This window comes from Pleurodeles waltl, chromosome 6 (assembly GCF_031143425.1).
Source record: "Pleurodeles waltl isolate 20211129_DDA chromosome 6, aPleWal1.hap1.20221129, whole genome shotgun sequence".
Taxonomy (NCBI): Eukaryota; Metazoa; Chordata; class Amphibia; order Caudata; family Salamandridae; genus Pleurodeles; species Pleurodeles waltl.
In genome coordinates, this window is record NC_090445.1 from 369,108,089 (window position 1) to 369,122,382 (window position 14,294).

At 42.6% G+C, this 14,294-nt stretch overlaps 1 protein-coding gene across 2 annotated transcripts in view; it reads left to right on the forward strand.

Moving 5' to 3' along the window:
- Positions 1–201: 201 nt before the first annotated feature.
- LOC138299750 (leukotriene B4 receptor 1-like) overlaps positions 202–14,294 on the forward strand; it is a 107,691-nt gene continuing 93,598 nt past the window's right edge. Inside the window, exon 1 of one of the 2 annotated variants that reach the window (XM_069238281.1) lies at positions 202–367. The gene's annotated coding sequence lies outside the window, so the exon portion shown is untranslated. The remainder of the gene's footprint in view (positions 368–14,294) is intronic. The other variant, XM_069238280.1, reaches the window with a different exon arrangement.

The following is a 14,294-nucleotide window of genomic DNA, read 5'->3' on the forward strand; positions in this document are numbered from 1 at the left end:
TACAATGTGCTCTCTTATGTTTTTAATCACTCATAGTTTCCATCACTACATAGTCGCTCGCCTCTGGTATTGCGTTATAACGGACCCATGATTCCTTCCTGCCTGGTCTGGGCCTCTCTGTAGCCTTGCCGCCAACATTAGGCCTCCCTGGCTGGCATCGGTCCAGTACCTCAGACGAACGTTATACGTAATCCAGCACACACGACCTCTCTCCGCGCGCCTCGCCCTGGGCTGCGAGGCACTTCCTCCTGCACGAGAGCAGCACGTTTAGGAATCAGACGAGAGGACCGAGATCAGAGTAGAGGACTTCCCTGAAATTTAGTCCAACGAAGATTTCACCGAAGAGCGGGCATTTCACGGATTATTGGTAAGGGACCAGTCTCCTCAACCCTGAGGTACTTTTGCGTTTCTGGGAGCAACATAATTTAAAGCCACAAGCGGTGCCCTGCAGACGCCCACTTTACACTTTATTTAACTCGAAGCCACTGGGAGCGACGTGTGCCGCTGCAGTTAGCGAGATATCATCGCTGCTGCACGACAGCGTTGAGGTGCATGCTTAAGGGTGGTGGAACCCTACTGGGATATAACGGGGCGTCTGCAGTTTATTAAGTGCAATGGCAGCAGGGTGCCCGGTTTACAGAGCTGAAAGAAGGCTGAAGGTCAGGGGAAATATACTGTCTTCGGAGCAGAAAGGAGCGCTGTAAATTCAGAAAGAGGGGCAATGGCGTCGATAGGTGGGGCTAAAAGTGGTGGAAAATAAGTGATGTTTGTAATTCATACTGAGGTGCAACGGCAGAGGTGTGTGTGAGTGCCAGGTCTAAAATGGCATTGACGGTACCAGGAAGGGTGGGATCCATTGGTACCCCACTACTGGAACTGCTCAGGCCAGTAGCCAGCAGTATATTTTTAGGGGAGCATGGCCCTCAGCTATGATCATACATTAAAACTGAGCTCTATAGGTACATTCTTTCCGAAGTACTTGTAGTACTACTAAATAACGCGCTCCCTCCGAATATCGTTGTACAAGTATATTGACAGAATATTAAAAGTTAAATGCATAAATGCATATAGAGAAGTATAGAATTACTATTTGTAACTCCACTTCTACATTTGAGATATATATATATATATACATATATATATATGTTATCTACTGGCGGTTGCTAGTAGGTAGTTATAGTTAGGACCTAGTTTCCACAGGAAAAGCATTTTTTGTTTTGCCAATAACTTTGGTACCGCTTGACGAACCTTCACGAAATGTTCCAGAGTAATATGATAGTTGGTTCAGCTGCTGACTTTAAAGTTTCGGGGAGATACGTGAAGCAGGGGCTGAAAAAAAAGGGGGTAACCAAACGCTTTTTCCCCATGCATTTTCCCATAGGGTGTTTAGACACCCTTACAGCCCGAACCTCAGAACAGAATTTCACTAAATTTGGCAGGAAGCTAGAGCTTGGTACACAGATTGTGCATTTTGTCATTTGTGATTGTTCAGTAGATTTGGAGTTATTTAAGGGAACAAAAATATAGATATATAGGGATGCTGATTCTCCAGCAGATCCGCAGATCCAGCAAGGCCCCGATTAGCTGGTCGCAACCTGACAGAAAAGTTGCTGCTGCCATTTTGTTCGTCACATTGGCTGGGGGGGGCAGAAGAGATTAAAACATGTAAGGGTTCAAGATACATGTATCCTGACCAAATAGGACAGATAGAGGAGTCGGACCCCTCGTGAGCAAGAAATTGGCCAATTATTTTGTGTCCAGTCTGCAGATCTGCTCTGTGTCCCAGTACAGTCCCCTATGTAAATTTGCGGAGGATCCAGAGAAAAATGTAAAAAAAACAGCCACTGCATCCAACCCCATGCAGCCCATGGCCCTGCTTGAGTGCATGCAGAAGGGTTGATTGCAGGGTCTGGCTCTGGTTATATTAATGTGGATGGTGAGGGCACGAGGTATAGTTATCTTAGTGCACGAGTTATAGTTACTTGAGTTAACTATAACTGCTGAATTTCTTTGGTTTTGTGTGAGTACATTTAGAAACTACCTATAATGTTCCTGTAACCTTTGTTTTTTCAGTGGATAAAACAAAGGTACATATATGTGGAGTGAGGAATAGAAAAACTATAATTACTTACCTGTTGATTTTGGATTCAATGTTTTGTCCTCAACATGCTGGGCAATCAATATTCTGGTTATGATATTCAGGGTGCGCATACTGTGATTCTATGCGAAGGAATATGTTGATTTTATAAGGTACATATTAAAGGACACTCAATCAACTTTTCACAATCCATATTTAAAACCTATCAATTAGATGGGAGTTAAATTAAAAGGATGTAATGTAGTAAAGTAAGCTAACTCGCAGCTTTACCTGATCCTGAGCTCAGAGCTCTTCCTGACAGACCTCTTTCCTGAGGTGGTGGATGTACAACCTCCACACTCAAAATTTGTTTGCTGGAGGATGACCTATGTGGGCACATTCTGCATCAGGAATCATCACACCTGGAAGGCCCGAAAGGAAAAACTTCACCACAAGTAAAGTTAGGAAACTTCATCTGCTTCATGAATTGTGGAGTTTCCTAATTCTGACCAACTTTGCGACTGAAGTACTAATTAATCTTGGCACTAATTTAAAATAACTTTACAGAGAGCTTGCAACATATCCATCAATAACATCTTGGGAAATTAGTGGTGAGCAGTATGTTTTGAACACAAAACCAAACAGAATTTAAATGTAATTTTACAGGGGAATTTGGGAATGTCCTACAATGAATTTTACTGTAAGGTTGTGGCAACAGATTTACAGTTCAATTACATTTCATTAAAAGCACCGATCAAAACTGCATGGACAGGCTCTGACAATGGCTACATATTATAGTTACAAGCAGGTTGTGCAAAAGGAGACCTTGGTTAGACACCTACAAGACAGGTAGGCATGGTAAAGTATAGGTGATTGTGTGAGCCCAGGATGGGTCCATTTGAGGCCAGTGGCCTGGTTGAGGTCACACGCAGATGCACTGCCTCTGCACTGCCTCTAATGCTCTGAATGATGGTTTCAAAGTTTACATCTAGGATTCTGCTCCGTGATAACCTCTCTCTTTGATGGTGTTTGCATGGTAACTCCTATTTGGATGCTAGAGGGTCTTCCACTCCCGGACGTATGGGTAATCCCTACTCCTTCACATGCAGTGGGCTCTTAGCAAAGGACCCTCAAGGTGGCACTCCATGTGGCTAACATTGCTTAGATGAGCATGCAAATTTCTGAGTGATCAATGTAGAACGCATGGTTGCCTGCCATGTGCACTAGAAATGGAAAATATTTACTTGCAAATGGATTATTCAGCTTTACTACGGGTGCAGCTAAAATTTAAGCTTCATGTTATAAAACAGTTGAGAAACAACCATATTTAAATGTACACTAGAATGCCAAATCTCCACCCCTGATAGAACCATAACGTCTCAGCAAATAGTATATACTTTCCAGCAAATGTAGACATGGCTGATAAGCAATAGAAAAGAAGGCATCAGCACTTCTCACCAAGAGCATAGAGCTACAAATAACTTGCAGATACCACTGTTAAGCAGTTTGCAAAAAGCAATGTGTACATCAAGTAACAATGGTTAGACCTTATTAGTATTTTAAAGACCACTATGCAATGTCAGTATTGGATCTTACACTAAAATCCCTTCTAGAACATAGGGGGTTATTACAACTTTGGAGGAGGTGGTAATCCATCCCAAATGTGACGGATATACCACCAGCCGTATTACGAGTTCCATAGGATATAATGGACTCGTAATACGGCTGGTGGTATATCCGTCACTTTCCCGCACTTTTGGGATGGATTAACACCTCCTCCAAAGTTGCAATAACCCCCATAGTGTGCAAAATTGTGCTTTGAAATCAATCACAGTGGGACAGGTGTGTTGGCCAGAACATGATAAGCTATAAATTATACTTAATATCTCCAGTCATCATTTCTCAACATGTTCCTAGTTCTTATTTTGCTCCTTTGGACTCTCTCACACTTTTTCCATCCATTCCCAACCTCCAATATCTGCCACTGCCTCCTCTCTCAAAATTTCCTTACTATTCCTTTCTGTCTGCTGCTGCATCTATCTTCTCACCCTGTCCCTCCTGTTCCTACTTGCTTTTCCTATTTACTCTCCTTTCTTTCTTTTACTCTTGTTTCAGTTTCTAGACCTTTTCTCTCTATCTTCTTTCTATCTTCTTTGTGCTTTTCAATATTTTTATTCTCTCTCTAGCCCTTTTCTCCGTATACCAGTTATGACAATTGAGACGTTCTATTGGCTATGCATGGCCATTAACAGCACTTGACACCTTTCTTTGACCACTGTGCTTTTCACTGTTCCTCAGCCACAGAAGCCTACCATCCTGGGGCCTCCTGGATCTGGAGTGGTCTCCTACAATCATGGAATAAAGACGTCAAAGCAATGTGGCCATCATATCCCTGCAGCTTGTTGTCAATTAGTGTTGGACAGGATAAAAGACTGCATGGATTTCCTGGCATTTTAACTGCTTTAGAGCAAAGGACGACCCACTGAAGTCCACCATTCTACTATTACAGTATGATGAACTTCAATGGGTCATCCACAATACTAGAAAATAAAATATTTCTGGTAAAAACACAAATGAATCTGCAGAATGCCTATAACACAAAGAAAGATCAAGATTTTTTCATGCAACTTGATTAGTCATTGTAATGTGGGTAGATGGTATATTTAGATGAGGCCTTGATCAGTACCCATGAAGCTCTTTGTAGCCCAAACATTTCTGGTAACAAGGTACCTCAGGAAGTCTGTGATGGTATATTTTTCAAAGATTCCAATACATTTTCTTGGCCAGAATGCCCTGAAAACACCAAACTTTGGCTAAATCATAGATTTTCCTTATGTTTCTGTGAAGGAATATTCCGGAATCTGAAAGGATCCAAAGAATTCCTAACACCGAGCGTTCCCACACTTCTCCCAATAAAAACTTCCCCAAATGTTACCCAACCATTGTGCATTTAGTACATTAATTACATGTGACATCATTGCAGCAGATTATCTGCTTTGACCATACTTAAGATAAAGATAAAGCAGATTCAATACATTTCAAAAAGCTGATTCATACTACACAAATCATAAATTAGAATATATCTGCTAATCAGAAAATGTTAGCAGATGTTCTGTGGAGGTGTCTAGAGAGGTCAATTATAGTACACATGCTTTCAGCCTCAGGTGCCCTGATATGGCTTTCACAATATTTGGTTCAAGGAGATAAATCCTCAGTGTGTTGACCCTGCCAGGGTTATCTAGATATTAAACCCTTTTTTAAATGTAGTCTGTTATAGCAGCCCTTTGTGACATGGAAGTCTATATTGGGTTATTTCAGAGTCACACTACTGCTACTTAGGGTATGTATACCCCTCTGTAGCAGGCACATCAACTTAACAAAGTATCAGGCTCCCACAAACAAAATCATGATCTGTAGAGCAAGTACATTACCTCTCCAGGCTATACTTCACAACTGGAAAGTGTAGGCTAGACCAATGTCCGACAAATATTAGTTGTACCTGACTTGGGATACTTCGTCATTGGGACAATATGCTAATCAAAGCACTGTTCCATATTGGAATCTGGAGTTTCCTGATTGGGCATTGCTTTTTAATGACTGGTAGGTTTGAGTAGTGAGAACCACTTACATATAACAGGATTAGGAAATGTTATAAAAGTTTATTTCCTAAGAACAACATGACTAAAGGCCTTATTCCAAGTTTGGCGGGCTTTGGGTCAGAAAACCGCCACTCCAGTTTTCTGCCCAGTGGCTCTATTATGAGTTTCCTGCTGGGCCAGCGGGCGGAAACAGCATTTCCACCCACTGGCCCAGTGGGAAACAGGCCACAACATTGATGCCTACTCTTAATCAAGCTGGTGGCAATGTTGCATAGCATCGGGTGTGACAGCACCCGTTGTGCTTTTCACTGCCTGTAATTCAGGCAGTGAAAAGCATGACTGGGCTGTCCATGGGGGCTCCTGCACTGACATGCTATCCCCCAGCACCCCGCCTCGGCCAGCCTTTACATGACGGTGGAACCGCCATGCAAAAGCTTGCAGAGAGGGGACTCCCAATCCTCAGGGCAGCGCTGCCCTGGTGGATTAAGTCCGCCAGCACCACCAGGCTGCCAATCGGCAGCAACCTGGCAGTGGCGGTGGTCCGACCATGGCAGCTCTGCCACAGTTGTAATATGGCGTTTGGACCGCCACTTTGGCGGCAGTCCAACCGCGAGTTTGGCAGTCATAAGACCGCAACAAACATAAGGGCCTAAATGTCCCGTATAATCTCTACACACAGCATATTTTTGTTTGACATACCATATGTGAAAGGTGAGGGAGGAGTCCAGCTAACGCCCATTGAATTCCTGGCCTATCAGTTGTGATGTGAATTAGTGTTGATGTTACCTTTCATATCAGCTTCTCACACACAACACTGTGGCATCCCAGAGGGGTCTATCATATCCACTCTACTCTTTAATACTTACCTAACCTCCTTACCAATCCTGATTAAGTCATTCAACCTCACCAGTTACAACTATGTAGTTGACACCCAAATCATTTTTATCATTTTTATAAACAGATGGTCTGAAAGACCTCTACAATTTAAAACTTGATAACTGACTTCCAGCCATAAACGTATGGATGATGAATAATCCTAAAACGCTAAATACCGCAAAACAGAGCGTATGAACTGCAGACAATGACAGAACTATCAGCCTACCTCCAGGATGGCCTAAGGAACATGAAGCCGCCCCAACAATATCAAGATAAGTCATAAACCTAGTGGTAACCATGGATTCAGACCTAGATTTATTACCACATGTTCACAAAGTAATACAGGGAGGCTTCTACACAATGGAAACAGCACATCGCATCCTTCCATACCTTGGATACTAACAGAAATTGCAAGCCATCCTCACACTCATAATCCCCAGGCTTGACTATACCAACAGCCTATATCTTCGTACACCAGCATTCATATTATGAAAAATACAACTCATCCAAAATACTTCTGCAAGACTTCTTCTCTACCTTCAACCAAAATAACTTCAGTTGTGCAATTACTCCACTGGTTACCTATATCAGGGAAGTCAATGTTCAAAGCACTTTGCATTGCTCACAGAGCCTCCAAAGAAAAAGACTGCTTTACTTATAAGCTAAATTCAAGCAATAAAAAGAAATCAAAACACTGCTCCCAGGCTTCCACCACGTATCATATACCACCCTACCATAAGAAATATATAGGACACACTGGTTTGTCAGTACAAGCAACCTTTGGAACACACTACTAGTCGGCATTCAGATCATCAAGGAGCTAGTACACTTTAAAAGACAGCTGAAAACATGGCTGTTCCCAAGACAACTATACCACTAAACATCCCGCAAACGAAAACCTGGAAAGACAGTTGCACCCTCAAGCTCACTCTTTAGCTTACAATACACAGATTGGAAACAACCCAACAAGTGAATTACTTCTGATAAACTGGCAACCTTAGGAGAGCTGACATATGCTTCACTGGGGTATTGCATTGTTATGTCAGTTCATACATAACAGTTCTGGCCCACACTAATACTAATACCAAAACACTCAGTGGTCATCAGCCAACTGTAATTTACATCTCTTACATTCAATGAAGGCATATATGCTATTGTTGTGCAGTTCCTATTTTGGTATAAGCCTGCATGTTTAGGGCGGCAGCACCACTGAGTGTGGGTAACTGAGCTGATCCCACACAATTTGGAAGCTGTTGGCCTAACTTCTGGCTCACAGTGCTTCATCCAACCCTGGAAAGGAAAAGGTGATTCGTGGAAACCTAAACATGACACTCTGACCTCTCAGGGAATTTGTGGTGAACAGATCATACCCCTTTCACTCAGTTACACAAAGACTCCCACATGCCAAGTCAGAATAAAGATGTAAAATGGATTTCAATGCATTTATTGAAGCAATTGCATCCTATGGCGATAATTAGACATATGACACAATACGGTGATCACTGTTACAGTCAGTGTGAAGGAGATAAACAATCCCACCATTTTCCATGATCCTAAAAACCCACAGATTCCTACCTACACCCTATGTCTAAAAACCTGAAAGAATAGCTGCCGTAACCCTTCTGCCTGTCCCAATCTAAGGGAAGGAACCTGACCAAATACCTGGATTGTAGGCAAGGGCCTGCCTGTTATCTGGGTGGCCAGTCCTAGGGATTAACTGAAGAGTCAGCACCAGGACTAGCGAAGTTGTCAATGGAATGGTGTCATACAAGGGCGGCCATGACTGGAATGTCCTCTACCCTCCTTAGGCCTTAGTGATGTTTATATAATGAATCTTACAGTGTTATAATAACAGGCCTGACACATTAAAATGTCTAAGATTTGGGGACTGACTCCCGAGCTCCTGAGCTCCTGGACTGGCAATATGAGTTAGAATATCATGTACCAAACATGACAGCCTTGAACAGGGTACAATGTGTAGTGTGTACAAGGGGCTGATAAAATGTGCAGCGCGAACAACGATGACTTCTCAGAAAGAAGCAGCTGAATAAAATACATTAAAACAACTGGCGAAAAGCTGGCTGCTCTGACAAATATGAGCTGTAAAAGGCACAGTCTACAGGACTAATGCTAAAATAAGGGTGTCCAACCCAAACACCATGGAGAACCCCCAACACTACGAGGGCTGTTGATTGCCAGTACTGTGCAGCCAACTAATCAGCCATCATTAATTGAACAGGCATGGAATAACTAAAGAGATCTGTCACACAGTCCAGATCACTCAAAGGATTTTAATTCAGTACATGACTGCAGGTCCCACATTCCTACACACTATGACCACTTATTTTAATCTCACCATGGCTTCAGATATGAGATGATAGTAGCAATTCACATCCCAGCAGATGACTCCACTTCTCTCTTCTCTCTCCTTCCATCAATGCCAGCTACGACCCAGATATATACAATGGGGGAAGATTTACTAAGATTTTGCATATGGGTTGCATGTTGAGGCACAGCCTAGAGGAAAATCACTTTTGGTATTTACTAAACCATGCAAAGTCATCTTGAATGGCTTTGAGTAGTTTAGTAAATACAATCTATTGCAAGGCAGTGGATATCATTGCTTGCATTGGGAAGGCATTCCCTGGGTGGACAATGGGCACCCAACTATACAAGATAGCACTAAAAAAATATCATCACATCATATTGATTGCCAAGCTGAATGATTTCTCAGCTAAAATCAAACAAGCAACACATCCTGTCAAAGAAAGTTTTGCTATAATGCAACTCAGGGAAATAGATAGGAGGCCTGATATAATGCTTTCATCCTCTCCAATGATGTATAAAGCTGATGTTCTAAAGGTAGCAAGGACAATAAAATCAGGATCTCTCTCTGATCCCGCCCCACTGAATATTTTATTACAAGGAGGAAAGGCCATAATCTCTGCTTTAATGATTTTATTCAACTCGTCTCTGAAATCTAGTGCCAGCTGCCTGGAAGCATGCTATCATCCGGCCCCTATTGAAAAAAGTGTCCTTAGTCCAGGACAAGCTAGAAAACTATAGGCCCATCTCTCTGCTCCCAGGGATACGCAAAGTCCTGGAGAAGTTCTTAAATGGGAACTGCTTGGAATCCAGTAATTTGCTGTGTCATACAGAAACTGGCTTTCACCAAGGATGCAGCATGGAGACAGCTCTTCTGTTGGCTACAGAGGATATAAAAAGAACGCTGGATAAGGGTGTGTCTGCTGCGCTCATCCCTTTGGATTTAAGGGCAGCTTTTGATACGGTATCACATGCAGTCCTGAGAGAAAGGATGAAAGCATTAGGGATGCTAGGGCAGCTTTAAAATGGTCAATATCTTTTGTAACCAATAGAAGCTTTCAAGTGAGTGAAGGACCTTTTCTGTCGAGCATGCATAAATTGGACTGTGGTGTGCCTCAGGGTTAATCTCTGAACCTGACACACTTTAATATATATGTGCGCCCACTCTCTGACATTATCTGATTTAATGGATTCACAATAGTGTCCTATGCAGAGGGTATACAAATTGTGGTCTTGCTGGCATGAGAAACCATTTCCTTCTCCAAGAAATTGACTACATGCGTGGTACAAGTGGTGAGCTGGATGACAGTTAGATGGTTAATGTTGAATAGGGATAAAACAGTGGTGTTTGTGTTTGGAAACAACCCCTCATTGTGGGACCAATATCTATGGCTCCCCTGATTAGGAAATCCTCAGATCCCCAAACCTGAAGTAAAAAGCCTTGGTGTAATCTTGGATAAGGACTTAACCATGGCCTCTCAGGTGAATAAAGGGTCAGGCACTTGCTTTGGGTTACTAAGATCTGTCAGGAAAACATTAAGATGGCTTCCTCTAGAATGCAGGAGGATAGTGGTTCAAGGCCTGATCCTATTGCGTCTTGACTGTGGGAATTCATTGTACCTGGGAAGTTCAGCATATGTTATAAAAAGGCTTCAGGTGATTCAAAACACAGCAGTATGAGTATTGCTAGAGCTGCTGTGAAGGAACTCTGCGTGCTCTGCCTTAGCTGATTTACAATTGCTACTGATTAAAAAAATAGTAAAATTTAAAGCCTTATGCATTGTTCATAGGCTGAAGTATTCAAATGATACACACTTTCTTCAGCATATCATTACTCCACATCTACCCCAGAGACTGCTAAGGATAAATGGCCTCTCTCTTCTTGAGGTCCTAGAATCAATAGAGAAAGAGGAGGATGTCGATCATTTGCATATCGTGCCACCAAATTGTGGAACACTCTCCCAGTCCAGATCTGAATAAATTGAAATCTCTTAAGATTTAGGGAGCAATTGAAAACACATCTTTTTGCATAAATCTCACAATTATTTGCTTCATCGCTCAGCACCGGGAAACCCGTTGTTCGGTAGCTGTTAGAGCTTCATAAGATGAAATAACATAACATAACATATTGGCACATTCCTAGATTTTATAAAGTTAGTAATCCTGGGAAAATGCTACGCCTTCACCAGTGAGGCATAACAAGGAGAAATATCTTTCTTTCTCTTTCTTACTTCTTCATTCTATGTGTGCTGCATTGTGCAGCATTCTTAGAAAGAGGAATATGCCTTAAAGGATTGTTTGTGTAGAAAGTTGTCCATTCTTGCACAAAAACTAAACTTGCCTGTAACACAGACACCCTTGCACCATGGCACATTGGTGCCAGTGTTGGGGCTAGGCAGCACACAATGCGCCAATGCTAGGAGACAGAAGAAATGTATCACATCTTTGTAAATGGAACAAATGTATGCTGTCTTCCTTTCACGCAATGCAGTGCAGCAAGTTGGTTTGCTAAACAGATTAGAATCATAAGAAATACCGTATTGGGATGTTAAAAGCTGCCAGCTTGCAGAAAAACCATACACTGCACATATGTGTCTCTCACACCTCATACTCCTCTACATGGCTTTGAGTTGTGTCTCATAACACTATAACCCCACCTCGGTAGTCATCAGGCATGACATGAGAACTCTTCCCACATTGGCTCACAAAACAAAGACAACACCCTTGTAACCACACACTACCTTAAATGGTGTAGCTTGCTACCATATAGAGCTTCAGTGCCACACATAGGGGTCCTGAGTGCCACACAAACATCAGTACTATAGAATACAATATTTATCATTTGTGCGTCACCAAAGTTTGTTTTGATCCTATTAAAATCTTTGTTTTCATCACACTTCAGAATTATAAATCAAAATAAGCTTAATTTGTGGTTTCGTAATTGCTGGTATATCATGTTGAAATATTTGCACAGTTCATTTCCAGGTATTTTTTTTTTGGTGAAGTAGTAACAAATTGACACCCTACAACATTTATTTTTGACTCCCTGTACTCAAGGCCACAGGATTTTTGTGATTCTGCGGTTGGGGAATTGTATGACTCTGTGATTACAACTTTTCCCCCATATTTATGAATTTATCACATTTGCCAAATAAAGCATCACCTGCATAATATGCAGATTTTTTACATAAAAATGTGTTTCTAGATCAAACAGAGCAAAATTACTAAAAATGCTGTGACACGTTCTGCCTTTCAGCGGAATGTCCTTCACAAAGGGAACTGGTCACCTTCAGTTACTTAGAGCTATCTTCGGATGTGGAACTGGTACTCATGAAGTGAAATATTTGACCATACAGTGCTACCATGTGCAAAAAGTACAAAATAATGAAGTGGTACTATTAGAAAACATGCTGCATTAAGCCACATAATATGCAGCAATTTAGTCAACATTGTGGCATCCCCTGCCACCAAATTCCAGTGGCCCTGTCTGTTCCACAGAGATTGTCACATAGTACACTTTACAAAATCCTCTCACTTTGCAGTCAAAGGAAGAAAAGTAAACAACACCCCAAATTAGAAGAATCAGAGCACATTTTTACAAGACATTGTCTCACATTTAATCTGTCTTGATACATGCAGCAAATACAACAATATTAAAACAACACCTAAATAAATTGTTAGTGCTCATTCACTGTTTGAGCTCCCGCACCTCTATACTGTGCCAGGTGCCTCAGTTGTTTGGGTGGGGGGCAAAGACAATTATGGACTGTCTCAGCCCTCACATGCTCCCTGTGGCTGCGGCCCTGGAACTCCTAAGGGTATTGTAGGTCAATATTGACAGAGGTCTCCTGGTCTCAGAACTTTGATAGCAGGGAGTGTTCCAGGTTGTGAATGAGGTGCATTGATAATCTGATTTGGACCTATTTAGTGTCAGGTCAGTGATGGTCTAAAGCAGAACTGAGATGTTTTAGCAGATATACACATGGTACCTAATACTGAAATAGAAGGCGGTCTGCAGATTGTGGTGCATTGGCAGATTTCTGTGTGAGGTAAGTGCTAGACAAGCAGAAGGTACTGCAGGTTAGGAATAAGGTGCAGTGTTGGATTCCTGTTGAGTGCTGAACAATCAGGAGGTGTTGTATGTCAGCACTGAGGTGCAGTAGTAGTTTTCTGTTGAATGGTTAGGATTGAGGTGCAATGGTAGATTTCTGTTGAGAGGTCAGGACTGAAGTGCAGATTAGATTTCTGCTGAGTGGTCAGGACTTTGGTGCATTGGTAGATTTCTGTTGAGTGATCAGGACTGAAGCGCACATTAGATTTCTGCTGAGTGGTCAGGACGGAGGTGCATTGGTAGATTTCTGTTGAGTGGTCAGGACTGAAGCGCACATTAGATTTCTGCTGATTGGTCAGGACTGAGGTACATTGATAGCTTTCTGATGAGTGCTGGACAAGCAGGAGGTCCTGCAGGTCAGGAGATGCATTGGTAGATTTCTGTTGAGTGCTAGACAAGCAGGAGGTGATGTGGGTCGGAACTGAGGTGCATTGGTAGATTTCTGTTGAGTGCTGGACAAGTAGGAGGTGCTGTGGGTCAGGACTGAGGTGCATTGGCAGATTTCTCTTGTGTGTTAGCCAAGCAGGAGGTGCTGCGGGGCAGGACTGAGGTGTATTGATAGATTGTTGTTGAATGGTCAGGACAGATTTCTGTTGAGTGATGGATACGCAGGAGGCATTGCAGCTCAGGACTGAGGTGCATTAGTCGACATCTGTTGAGTGGTGAACAAGCAGGAGGTGTTGCAGCTCATGACTGAGGTGCATTGATAGATTTCTGTTGAGTGCTAGACAAGCAGGAGGTGCTGCAGGTCAGGACTGAGGTGTGTTGATAGATTTCTGTTGAGTGCTAGTAAAGTAGGAGGTGCTGTGCCTCAGGGCTGAGGTGCATTGTTCGATTTCCATTGAGTGGGAGAGAAGCAGGAGGCGCTGTGGGTGAGAACTGAGGTGCATTGGTAGATTTCTGTTGAGTGCTAAACAAGCAGGAGGTGCTGCAGGTGAGAACTGCAGTGCATTGGCAGATTTCTTTTGAGTGCTAGACCAGATAAGCATAAGATGCTGCAGGTCAGGACTGGGGTGCACTAGAAGAGTTGCTCCAGTACTGAAATAGCAGAGGGTGCTTTAGATCATAACAGAGGTGCATCTACAGATTTCTGTATACTTCTCAGCACTGGCACATCCAGGGGTACCCAAGTACATAAATGAAGTGCACTATTAGAGGGTTGCTGTTTTGGCTTGGCACATGATGAGCACTTCATCACACAGTTCAAGTGCTGTGGAAGAACCGTGCCTGGTCCACCATAGTGGAACAGCAGGAAGAGCTGCAGGGCTTGGTTGACAGATGGGCCACATTGGTAGAGTGATTTACA